At 41.6% G+C, this 12,478-nt stretch overlaps 1 protein-coding gene across 1 annotated transcript in view; it reads left to right on the top strand.

Annotated features, from left to right (window-relative positions):
• The window catches only part of AIG1 (androgen induced 1), a 232,656-nt gene that overhangs the window by 97,080 nt on the left and 123,098 nt on the right, over positions 1-12,478 (top strand).

Here is a 12,478-nt window from a genome sequence, read left to right on the forward strand (position 1 = left end):
ACAGAGAATTACAACTAAACTGGAGCAGAGTCTCCTGAGCAGAAACCACTGCGGGAACCAGCACCCGGGGAGGGAAAACTGAATGGTAATTGATGGATTACTGGAGGCTCAGAGAGGACAACCCGAGAGTGAGAAAGTCCAGGGTGGCCCCGGCATAGAGAGGTTCCCACAATATTGTGAGATTTACCTGCAGGAGCTCAACCAGATTCCCACGATAAGTTTCAGAGAAACATCCCCTCATTCTTACAGCAGAGGGAAGAGAAAAGGAACCATTGTGAAATACAATACATCAGAACACTTAGCTCTTAACAAAGCCTGACCTTAATGGAAACTAGTTAACCAGAGTCTAACCTGCTGAGGTATCATGACCTGGGAGGAGGGACATACCCAACTCCAGCTGGCTCTAGCCTTCCTGTCCTACCTGAGGGGGAAAAAAAACCCCAAGAAACACTTGGGAAGTTCATAGTCCAGAGGCACAGTCTCACTAAAAGACTGAGTCCTAATCATAGGACTGTAGAACACTTTTCCTCCTCTGACACCTCACCACCATATTACTAAAGGCCTTTTACAGGAGTTCCTTTTACTCAGTACATCATGTCCGGCTATCAAAAAAAAAAATCACAAGGCATACCAAAGACAACAAACACAATTAGAAGAGCAGAACCAGACATGGCTGGGATGTTGGAATTATCAGACTGGGAATTTAGAACAACTATGGTTAACATGCAAAGGGATAAAGTAGGCGTCATGCAAGAACAGATGGGCAATGTAAGCAGAGAGATGAAAATCCTAGGAAAGAACCAAAAAGAAATGCTAGCAATAAAAAACACTGTAACAGAAATAAAGAATGCCTTTGGTGGGCTTATTAGTAGACTAGACACAGCTGAGGAAAGACTCTCTGAGCTAGAAAATATATCAACAGAATCCTCAAAAACTGAAAGGCAAAAAGAACAAAGACTGAAAAAGCAGAACAGACATCCAAAAACTATGGGATAACTACTGAAGGTGTAACAGATGCATGATGGGATTACCAAAAGGAGAAGAAGGAGAAGGAAACAGAAGAAATATGACTGAGAATTTCCCTCAAATTAATTTTAGACCTTAAACCACAAATCCAGGAAGCTCAGCGGACACCAAACAGGATAAATGCCGAAACAAAACAAAACAAACAAAAAACCCTACGCCTAGGCGTATCACTTTTAAACTACAGAAAATCAAAGGTAAAGAAAAAGTCCTGAAAGAAGCAAGAAAGAAGAGGAGGAGATAGAGAGGCTAGGATGGGGAAGGAGAAAAGATAGGGAGAAGAGAAAAGGAAAGGAGGGAACATCATGGGTGAGAAGAGAAATGGCCACGACAAGGAGGGAGATTGAATAGGAGTTGAGAAAGAGGAAGACCGGGGCGGGGGGTAAGGGAATTAAAAATGTCCTAGGGTAAAGAAGACACAATGTCACGGCCAGACCACACAGTTTTGAACACCGTATCTCCTTCATAGCTTCTTGAGCTTTGGGGATTAATTTTTCTCTCTTCAGTGCCTGGCATAGCCCTTGGCATAGTGTAGGTACTCAATAATCATTTGACGAATCAGTAGATGTTAGTAGATTGAGCTGGCCTCCTTTCTGTTCCTCGAACACACCAAGCACTCCGCTTGTCTTGGAATGCTCTCCACCAGAGATCTGCTTAACTCACTTCCTCACCCGCCTCAAATCCTTGCTCAATGGCGCTTTCTCAGCAAGGCTTTTGCTGAGTAGCCTCTTAGGCACCGAAGCCACCCCATCCCCCCTGAATCCCCGTACCTTTCTCCTTATCCCCCTCATGGCACTTACTGCCTTTGACATACTATATGCTTTTATTTATATGTTGTGTTCAGAGCTTATTGTCCATCTCCTTCGTCTAGAATTTAATTTCCACAAAGGCAGGGATCTTTGTTTTAGTGACTGATTTATCCCTAGCACCTGGAACAGTACCTAATTTATTGCATGAATGAATCGACTTTATCAATATTCTATGTCCACATTTTCTCTCGTTCTCTTTCACCCCACTCTTTCTCGTTTCCCCTCCATAATTGTTGACAGAGAATGCAACCGCAAACCATTCACTTTTTTCCTAACTTGTATTTTACTTCACTTTTCAAATTCAGCTGCACTGCAGCCAAATCTTGCATGCAGGGCCTGCTGTCCCCCCAGAGGGGCTTATTGGTTGTACATATATTGTTTCTCTTACCTGAAAAGGCCAGAATTGATGTCTGAAGAACACACCATGGGTCCTTGGAACATCTAAGAGCTACAGGCCAGATAAGTAATAGCCTGGATCAAATGTATTGAAAAGCTCTTCCATATATTGATTGCTTTATTTGGGTATTTTTTCTCTAGGGTAATAGCCAGATGGCTTTTTAAAGTAACTTCCTGCCATCACAAATTCCTTTGTAGAACTGATTTTCCATGCAAGGGTAGAATTCAAGGCTACTATTACTTGGCTTATACTCTGCCCTTTTTCTTGCTACATGTAATAGATGAGCAGGCCCAGCAGTAGTGTGAGTTCATCAAAAGGTCTATAAATTATATTCAGATATTTTGGGGTCAGCAAAACCCAAAGAGTGGTTTACTCAAGTTTTCTTACCCCTAATCCTTAAATCCATAGATATTTCAAAGTAAACTTCATTCATATGTTTCCCATTCATCTGCCCTTAGCTCTTCATAGTTGGGGGACGGGTGGGGACAGGCAGGCAGGTGTTGTCCTGGGAACTGGCTTCCTTCTTCACTACCACAGACAGATCATTCATTAGCCACAGACTTAACTCCTTGGCAGAAGTCCATCCCTATATCCTTTCCAGTTCCCTTTTAATTGAAGTTCCAACCTCAGCAAGCATCAATGATGGCTGCCAAAGAAAGTGAAGTGGGAGAAAAGCTGCACTTTCCGTCACAGAGGCACAGAATGCCAGAATCTTGGACTTGAGAAGCGACTCTAAAGATCATCTGGTCCATACACCATGTGATACTTGAATCACTTGAACAATATAATGGCAAATTCAGTCTCTGCTTGAGCATCCCTGATGATGGAGCTTCAGCAGTAGACCAAGACCATGGGGTCTTCAGCTTAGGAAAGACTCTCATAAGGAACTGAGCCTTCCGTTCTTTTTAAGTCCGAATCTGCCCAGTCCCTTCATCCATTGTTCAAGATTGAAACACCAGTCCTATTTGTTCTCCTCATGCTCTCTTCCAAAAGGGTCTCACTCTCCCTCATGACTTCAGTCTCTGCCCTACAAGAGTTATTCCCAAGTCTGTACTTCCTGGTCCGGTGTCTCATAGGGCATCACACTCTGCATTTGACACAAGGACCTTGAGATAAACATATTGAAACAACCTCATTAACCCCTCCTCTAAATCTTGTAACCCCATCTTGCATCTCCATCTCAATAATGGCAAGATTCACCTAAAAGCTCCTTTTCACCAGACCCCTCAGAGTTAGTTGGCAAGTCATATCGTATATACCTCCAAAGTAGCTGTTGAGTCTGCCCCAGCCTCCTAACCTCCACCATCCTTGCTTTAGTTCAAGGCTTCATCATCACTCAACTGAACCGAGGCAACAAGCTCAATTCATCTCTCTCCTCCCCACTGTCTCATCACCAGACCTGTCTCCGCACTGCTGCCTCAGTTACTTTTCTAGAAGAACTGAAGGTCTGATGCCCCCTTTCTGCATTTCTTTCTCAGACACCACCTATGAGTGAAGTAGTCCAGAGGCTCCTCGGCATCTGAGTAGGTCTTCTCACTGCCCTCATAACACTTTGTTTATACACCTATGTTTTCTCTCATCACATTGTTTGGTTACTGTTCAGTTACTTGCTTACTCCTCCAATTGGCTATGAGGCCATAAAGGACAACAAAATTTTTTATCCTTTCCTCCAAAACCTAGCATAGTGTCTGGGATTAAGTGCACACTCGGTAAACATTTACTGAGGGAATGGTATACACACCCTTCATCACACTCTCTCCCCTGAGCAGGCTTCAGATTGTCTAGATTTGTTTTCACACTTTCACATGACTTGGCAGGTGCAGTCGTTAGTGTTGTCCAAGCTTCCATTAACTTTTTCGGCAGTTTCACTGTTCTCTACACTAAAGCTTCCACGTCATTCTTACCTGACCAGTGTGGTTAAGCTAAGATTTAAAGTTGTTATTTTTGTTTTTCCACAAATTGCAGGACCCTAAGACGTATTCCTAGGGAATTCCAGCTTGTTAAATGCAGTGCAAATATGGGATGGGCTCTGGGGAAGCTGCAGGACCAAGAACTTGAGGATCATTGAATGGATATCCTGGGGTTTAATAAAATGACGTATTCTTTGTTTTGAATTGCGGTGCCTAAGTTTGTGTCATTGAGTTGAAGCTGCTTTGGAGACAACACTCTGAGTAAAGTCAGTAACAACATAATTGATTTTTCAGAGCAGTAAATTATAACCACGTTGTAACTGTGCGTGGAGAGGATGGTTGATTCCTAAGGTCAAGACAGGTATTTAGATGATGATGACATACGTGGTGGCAGACAGGAAGAGCAGGCAGCAGTAACTGTTACTGAAAATGACGTCCACTTGTCCAAGCTCAGCCCGCTGACGAGGGGACTAGCTGGGAGTAGAATGCTGAGCTGCCTGACCCCACGGCACTTACTCTCCCGAGGGCCTCTCTCCATGGAGCTTTAACATCGAGTTAAAGAGATGTCTTTCAACATGAATTGTCGTTATAGCTCACAAACGTATTTCATCAAGACACTGGTAAACATTCTTGGCATTTTAAATTATTTTCCTTCTCATCTAAGCAAGAGTGATTTTTTTCCTATTGTTCTGCCGTATCCATATTCAGAGAAGGAGCTTGCACCTAATGATCTAATTAAGGTATGTTTTAACCTAAGTGCAAAGATTAGCCCTGATTGGTGGAAATGTTTCCCTTTAATGCAAACTTTTTCATCCTTATCAAATACATTAATTCATGTGATCTGGTAATAGATCTAATTATCTTATAGGTCCACGTGCTGCTGTCCACATTGCTACTATCTATATGTGTAGGGTAAAAAGATCGATGTTAATAAACATTCCTTCCTATACGTCCTTGTTGCCATGACCGCACACACAGCAGAATGTCTTTTTTGCTCTATTCTCTTTCTCACACCAGGTTAACTCAAAAAAAGCCGCTCTGTTTCTGTTTGCCGCACTTCAAATAGATGCAGACCTGTGAGCCACCTAGAAAAGGGAACTGAACCAAGTGACCTCCGTAGTTTTCTCCAGTTTTATTATTCTGTGGAAACAGTTTAGTGTATGCGATTTAAGAGGCTAATCAGAATAGCATTCTCTGCCCAACAGTCTTTCTAAATTTCTCTGCCGAGTTCCACTAGTGGGGAATTTAAAGCTTGTTGTGGGAATTCATGAGATTGTAGCCATGGAAGTACATAGCCCAGTGCCTGCCACATAGTAGGCCAAATAAATGTAAATCCTCTAAAGTAGGACGGGAAAAGATAAGGTAAGGTAAAATAAAATAAAGTAAATCCCTTAGCTAATGATTTCAACTTATCATCATATAGTAAGTAACAAATTAGTGTCAAACTCTGTCTAAAACTTCCAGGGAAGATGCCCTGGTGGAAATCTTGTATTTGTAGCAACACGGAATTTGTATATACTCCTAACCTAAAAAGTTAATGAAATTCCTTAAAAGCTCATATAAAATGTAAAATATTTCTCTTTGGACGTAGACTTCAGATCTTCTTTATTTATTTCTCAGCATTTGCCCTCAGTTGCACTTCTTGAAAAGAACTTTACTTAAACTCAGAATTTGCCGCTAATATTCACACATATGGCAAATATGAACTAATCAGACCACAGATATTTTGCTGCATTCCATGGTGTCTCATTTATTTGTTTAATTTGCAGCTATAGCAACTAGATTCCACCACTTCAGGCTTTCACGCAGACCTACAGTCTGATTAGCTTGGTCAAAGTTTGGCACTCAGCACTGTTCTCAATTGAAGACATATGCACAAACTCACTCACCACATTTTTTAACCCGGCTTTCACACTGGGTAGAGATGTAATATTTGCATAAAAATATGAAAAGCCACTGTCTGCAAGGATAGTAGGCAACTAAAAGATGCAGCAACCTTCTTTTCTGTAACATTTCAAATCTTCAAGTTTTCTTGGCATGCTTTTCTAAAGCCCATCTGACTCTGAAGCAGGCTGCCTCTCCACAGAAGGCTCACTCTAGCAATGACTAATGGATTGACCTGGTGCCATGCTACTGCTGCTCTATGCATGCTGCTCTGCACAAGACGAGCATTTGGAAATGACCTTGAAACGAAGTTTTTCCAAGTTAGTGAAATATGGGCCTTCAAGGAGTGCCATTTCACCAGCCATTTCCACAAGGGTATTCATCGCATTGTCAGAACTCGGCCCCTTCATTTGGTATTGGTGTACCATGAGTGTTTAACGTGCACAAGGAATGATGCTCCCTCTTGGTTTTATTAGTTGCACTTTGTAACAGGTTGGAAAAATCAGGTAATAGTGAAAATTGGCTTCCCACTGCTGTTCCTCCTAGGTGTTTCCTTTTCAAACATTTGCTGAAAGAAGGGAAGATGCTCAAAGGATCCAGCGGTAAGTGGGGAGATGGGAGCTTAAAATGGAGGGTTAGCTGCAAACGGGGGCGAAGATGCAGGTGGTGGATAAAGAAAGGACAGTAGGAAGAAGTAACTCTCTGTGCTTGAAAACTGCCCAGTTGATATGATTCCATTTCATCGGATTTAGACTCCAGGCAGGGAACGATTCTTTTATCTCAGTTTGCGCACCCATATAGTAATCTGTTGCAGTTGTTTAAAAATGTTCAGCGATGTTGACATCAGTTGTTGCTATACGGATTTCCGTTTTACTGAGTGGTGTGTTTTAAGTCAGTGCCCAATGTCTCCTTTTGATTGCACTTCTCATGCTGGTGAAGTTGGCTGACATTTCAGGCTCTGGATAATGAAGCTGTGCTTTAACCTTATTTGGAAGTCAGTGATCAGGCTGCTGGATTGGTATGACTTGGAAAGGTCCCCCTCAGCTTCCCCTCCTGTGACCTCGCTTTGACCAACATGGGACAGTTGCGACAGTCCAAGGTCAGGGCAGTCAAGGTGGGCTGTTGGAAGGACATTGGGGAACAAGTCATTTCTCTTAATTCATTCTTAATTCTCTTAATTCTTCATTATTTCTCTGAAGCCAGCTCTCAGATTTTTATGCAAAATCAGATTCTATGCTTCTTTTTAAAAAAGAAGAAGAAAAGACCATTCAACCCCTCTAGAGTTCCCTGAGGAGACTGTAAAAGACCTCTGGCCAGTCTCATTTTTTTTTTTTTTTTTTTTTTGCGGTACGTGGGCCTCTCACTGTTGTGGCCTCTCCCGTTGCAGAGTACAGGCTCCGGACGCGCAGGTTCAGCGGCCGTGGCTCACGGGCCCAGCCGCTCCGCGGCATGTGGGATCTTCCCGGACCGGGGCATGAACCTGCGTCCCCTGCATCGGCAGGCGGACTCTCAACCACTGTGCCACCAGGGAAGCCCCAGTCTCATTTTTTAAATGCTGATAATCCTCCCTAAGTAATCCTGGGAAACATACATCTATAAGATCAGGACAACACACTGTCAACAGCAACTTCCCAGAACATTCCTTGTTACTTCATCTGGGATTTTTCAATAAGTAATTTGATATTTCTGTGAGTGTAGACTGGACTCACTAAAATGAAGGCATTTTTTCCTTATAAGCTCAAGCCTTCCAGACTCATCATTTTGTAGAGTTACATAAGTGAGCCATACAACTAAGCTAAAAGTCTAAATTATAGAATATAACTAGCGCAACACACCTTCTACAGCGACTTATGTTAAAACCAGTAATGCATTTGCAAAACAGTTTTTGCATGCAGCAATTTTATATTGAAATCAAGTTTGGTGATTTTTCATTAGATTTTACTAAGTGTCATATGCTAAATTATTTGCTTGTGAATTTTCTTTCTCCCCAGTTGCCTGTATTTGGAAAGTTTGCTTGAATAGTTCTGGCATAGGAAACTCAGAAAGATTCCTTTATCTTATCCTGTTTTCTTTGTCTGTATTTAGGAAGATTTGCTTTAAATTGCAGTTACTACCTTTTTGGGTTTTTTTCCACTTTTCAGTATTTTAAAATGGAGAACATAATTTGCCAAATAGCCCTCATTCCTAATATAAAGCTCTCTCACATTAACATGACTGATTTTTAGTGTGTTTCCTAAAACATCTCTCAACTTCTTAAATGAAGTAGGACTGAAAAAAATGAATAAAAGACTGAAGGAGGAAAGATAAAAGGAGAGGGAAATGCAGCAGGGAACATCACCCATCAGGAACACTGTGACCTCTGGTATTCAACATCATAGATCACAGACCATAGGGACCGAGAGCCAGAATAAAGAAGAGAGGCCCAGGCCAAAGAGCTTTTGATCACCGAGAATCCTCGTGTCGCTGTTTTGCGGACTTCAGCACACAGCACTGCCTTTCTCCTCCCGATGATACTTTTCATTTATCTTTTCAGTAAACATCTTAGGTCTGAGGAAGCAGGGAGCTTATCACTATTCAGTATAAGTCAGACAACACCTTCACCTTTAATCTATATTCACATTCTCACCATCCTATTTATTAGAATCACATGAGATTACTTATGTGTATGTGAACAGAATGTAAAGCATTTTCTTGTGAAAAATGTATTGATCTATTCTGCATTCCCCCATAGCTCCCTTCAGCTGAACAGGGGCCTTCTCTCCAAAGGTGGGGACTTTCTCAACCTTTATTCTAACATGATGGCACTTGGTCTTCTTTTCTGTTGTGGCTTATCATTGCAAAATCTCTCTCAAATGTTTTCTATGTACCTTCATATATATTTATACTAGAACACACAGTTAAAAGAACTATGATCCTGTATTGGTCAGGGTTCTCCAGAGAAACAGAGTCAGTAGGATGTGTGTATATAACAACGAATTGGCTCACGTAACTGTGGAGGGTGAAAAGTCCCAAGATCTGAAGCTGCAAACCCAGGAGAGCCAATTATATAGTTTCAGTCCAAGTCCAAAGGCTTGAGAACCAGAAGAGCTGATGGTGTAGGTTCTAGTCCAAGTCTGAGTCCAAAGGCAGGAGAAAACCAATGTTTCAGCTAGAAGACAGTTAGGCAGAGAGAGCAAATTCTCCCTTCCTCAGCCTTTTATTCTATTTAAGGCCTGCAGTAGATTTGGATGTAGCCCATCCCCATTGGGGAGGACAATCTGCTTTACTCAGCCTGCTACTCAGCATTTGAATAAATGCTAATCTCATCCAGAAACACCTTCACAGACACACCCAGAGTAATGTTTAACCAAATACCTGGGCACCCCGTGGTCCAGTCAAGTTGACCCATAAGATTAACCATTACAGATCCCCGTTGAAAACTCCTCTTTCCCTTTAAAAACAACTTCACTTTTAGAGGTCTTGAATAATGCTTTCTTCTTTCCATGCCGTTAAAACTGCACTATTGTTGGTCAGCCAGGTTGGCTTAGGTCTCGTGCTCAGAGACCAGCCAATGATGCTGATCGATTCAGTCTGAGATGGGACCCATGCATCATCTGTATTTTTTTTAATGCTCCTTCACGTGGTTCTGAAGCACAGTCAAGTTGGAGAGCCCTTGAATTCATGGGTATCTAGGCTTCCTTGGGGTTTGAGGAAAGTGGTTGATGGAAGAACACAAAGAGGGAAGTCACCATGGTGATGGCTGGAGCTGAGCTGAGTGGAGGACGCGGCAAAGAGACATACCTGGGTAAACATGCATGACCAGGTCAACCTAACCATTATGCGTTGGTTACAAGGTGCCTCGGTTTCTACTGGGATAGAATCCGGCACCACCCCCAAGATTCTAAGAAAAATGAATCAATATTAACATTACTTAGAAGATTAAAGGCATAATACATGTGTCAGTTATCATTAATCCTTGAAAATATTTATGGAGTTAAATGGTCTGTAACTAATTAGAGACGGCAGTTAACAGGGGATACGGGTTTCCTCTGAGTTATATGAAACAAAATATAAATCTTTTATATAACTCTATTTCCTACAGAATGGATTTTTACTTGTCAGTGGGATTTTTTCAGTTTTATTTTATTCTCTTGGATTTCACTCCTTTTCCATAAATCCTACAAGGAGAATTACAATGAGGTGAGTCACAGCCTTAACACTTTTTCGGAGCTTCTTCTGCCAGTGTGGCTTAGAATATAGGGAATTTTTTTAAAACTGTGTTTGGGAAACATGGGAAGAGAAAAGGAGGGATGGGGGGAGGAAGGAGAAAAGGAAAGGTACAAAATATTTTACTTTAGATTCCATTTTTTAACGCCATGGCATTATGAAGGAGAAACTTTCATAGGATCTATCAGTACATTGTAGACCACCTGAAGTACAAATGGACCAGGTTTCAGAAGTTCATTCATGAGCTAGTCATTTCGAACTGGGAACATATTTTCACACAAAAATTTTGTTCTATAAGTGGTAATTCATTTTCGAGGCTAGCTCATAAACTCTCCGCATTCTGTTTTGAAGCTGATTGTACGCCTTCAGTGATAAATAGTACACCGTACTGCTGGAAACACATAGATCTAAAGAACATAAAAGCAATGAAATCAATAGCTGAGTTGCTTAACACTTTTCCCTTGAATGCTGGTACTGGAGGGAAAGCAGATTTAAATGGAGGCGCATGAGGATATTCAGAACATCTAACGTGGATATTTGAGAGCGCCTGTCAAGTGAGCAGAAACCGTTCTCTCTTGAGGGTCTCTGCATCCACGTGTACACCTCAAGCTACTCACCAGAAAGCAACACGCTTACCATGTTAGTGAGTTCTCACTAAAAATGCCTCCTTTCCTTCCTGTAATAAATATTGGTGGAGCACATACTTGTGCAGTGTGCTCCTTACCCCTTATGCCAGAAGAAAAAACAGGAAGTACCTCTCTCCTTGTGGAGCTCGCAATCTAGCGGGAGAGACAATCAAACAAGTTTACAAATAGATAACTTATAATTCATCCATTTTTATGAAGAATCATATATGAGCATTAAAGTCCATACATATTTATTAGGAATAATGACTCATATAGGGTACACCTGGGGGTGGGGGACACAAGTCTTTGTTAAATACTTGCCGTGGCCAGCCACTGACTTGCGCGATCTCATTTCACCCTCAGAGTGACCCTGGGGGGCAGGGATCATTATCGCCGTTTCTGAGATTCAGAGAAGTTAATGTATCAAAGAGAGTAGGACACTGCTGCCTAGCCTGGATGTAAACCAAGCCTGTCTGACTCCAGGCACTTTTCTGTCAATCTTAGCTGCCTGTTCTGCAAAACGACTCTGAAGATATTTCCTATTATTCGACTCAGTATTTTTTTATGTAAGTATCCGTGCAATAGTCTCCTCCTAGAATTTAATACTGGAAACAGTGCTGTCTCTCCTGGTGCTTCTCATTAATGGGAGATATTTCCGCTTCTCCTCTGATGCCACATTTCGTGTTCTCATGCCATAGCCAGCTGGTTTTCTCTCCTTCCCCAGTGTATTTTTTTCATCTGATTCTTTATTTTGTGTTGATTTCCACTGCCCTGAGTGTTTTATATGGCAAGCTGCCTTGTCATTTTGAGAAATGGTTAGAATATACATTACACAAATAGAGAAGAAATAGTTATGACTTCCGGAATTCCTCACTGCTCTTTTTTTGTATCCTCCACATGACCTAGAATAGGGCCTTGCACTTAGGAGTGAGAAGTAAGTGTTGACTGATTGTTCTGGTTATTTTAAAGAGGGTGAGGAAGTTGATGGCTCTGGCCATATATGTTAACCTCACCATAAGACTGACTATCCCTTTCCTTAATAGAGATTTATCTCTTGCATTGTCCTGTGTTTGTTACCTGTAAATGGAATATAAAGGACAATGATCACAGCCAGCACATATCACGCTCCCCCCTTCTGCGGTGCTAAGCAGTTTATAGATATTGTATACTTAATCCCAACCCTATCATTATTCCCATTTCACAGGAGGAGAAACTGAGGGCTAGACAATTTAAGTGGTCAATGGGGAAATAACCTTTTTCCTGGTAATTCAGCAAGAGATGGAAGAAAAGAGTGGGGAAAGAAAAAGGATTATATAAGAAATAAATTGCTTCAAGTGTGATCAGTCAAATGCAAAAGAAGACCGGGGAGAATTGCAAGTGATTTAGAAGGGAATTATTCTTCCCACCCATCCCCTGCTCTGTTGACCGAGAGGAGGAAGAAGTCACATGCAAATGGCTATTTTTATATGTGAGACAGTCTGTCATCAGGAGATCATAACTCAGTGGGAGGCTGATCTTAGAAATGTCTTTAATCCACATATTTATTTGGATAATTTCAAGTTATATAGTTTAATGTATGGCCAGAAACCTAAAGGTCTTCTTTATCCTTCTGGGCTGGCCCTT

This window comes from Monodon monoceros, unplaced genomic scaffold (genome assembly GCF_005190385.1).
Source record: "Monodon monoceros isolate NGI ecotype Baffin Bay Population unplaced genomic scaffold, NGI_Narwhal_1 Super_Scaffold_15, whole genome shotgun sequence".
Lineage (NCBI taxonomy): Eukaryota > Metazoa > Chordata > Mammalia > Artiodactyla > Monodontidae > Monodon > Monodon monoceros.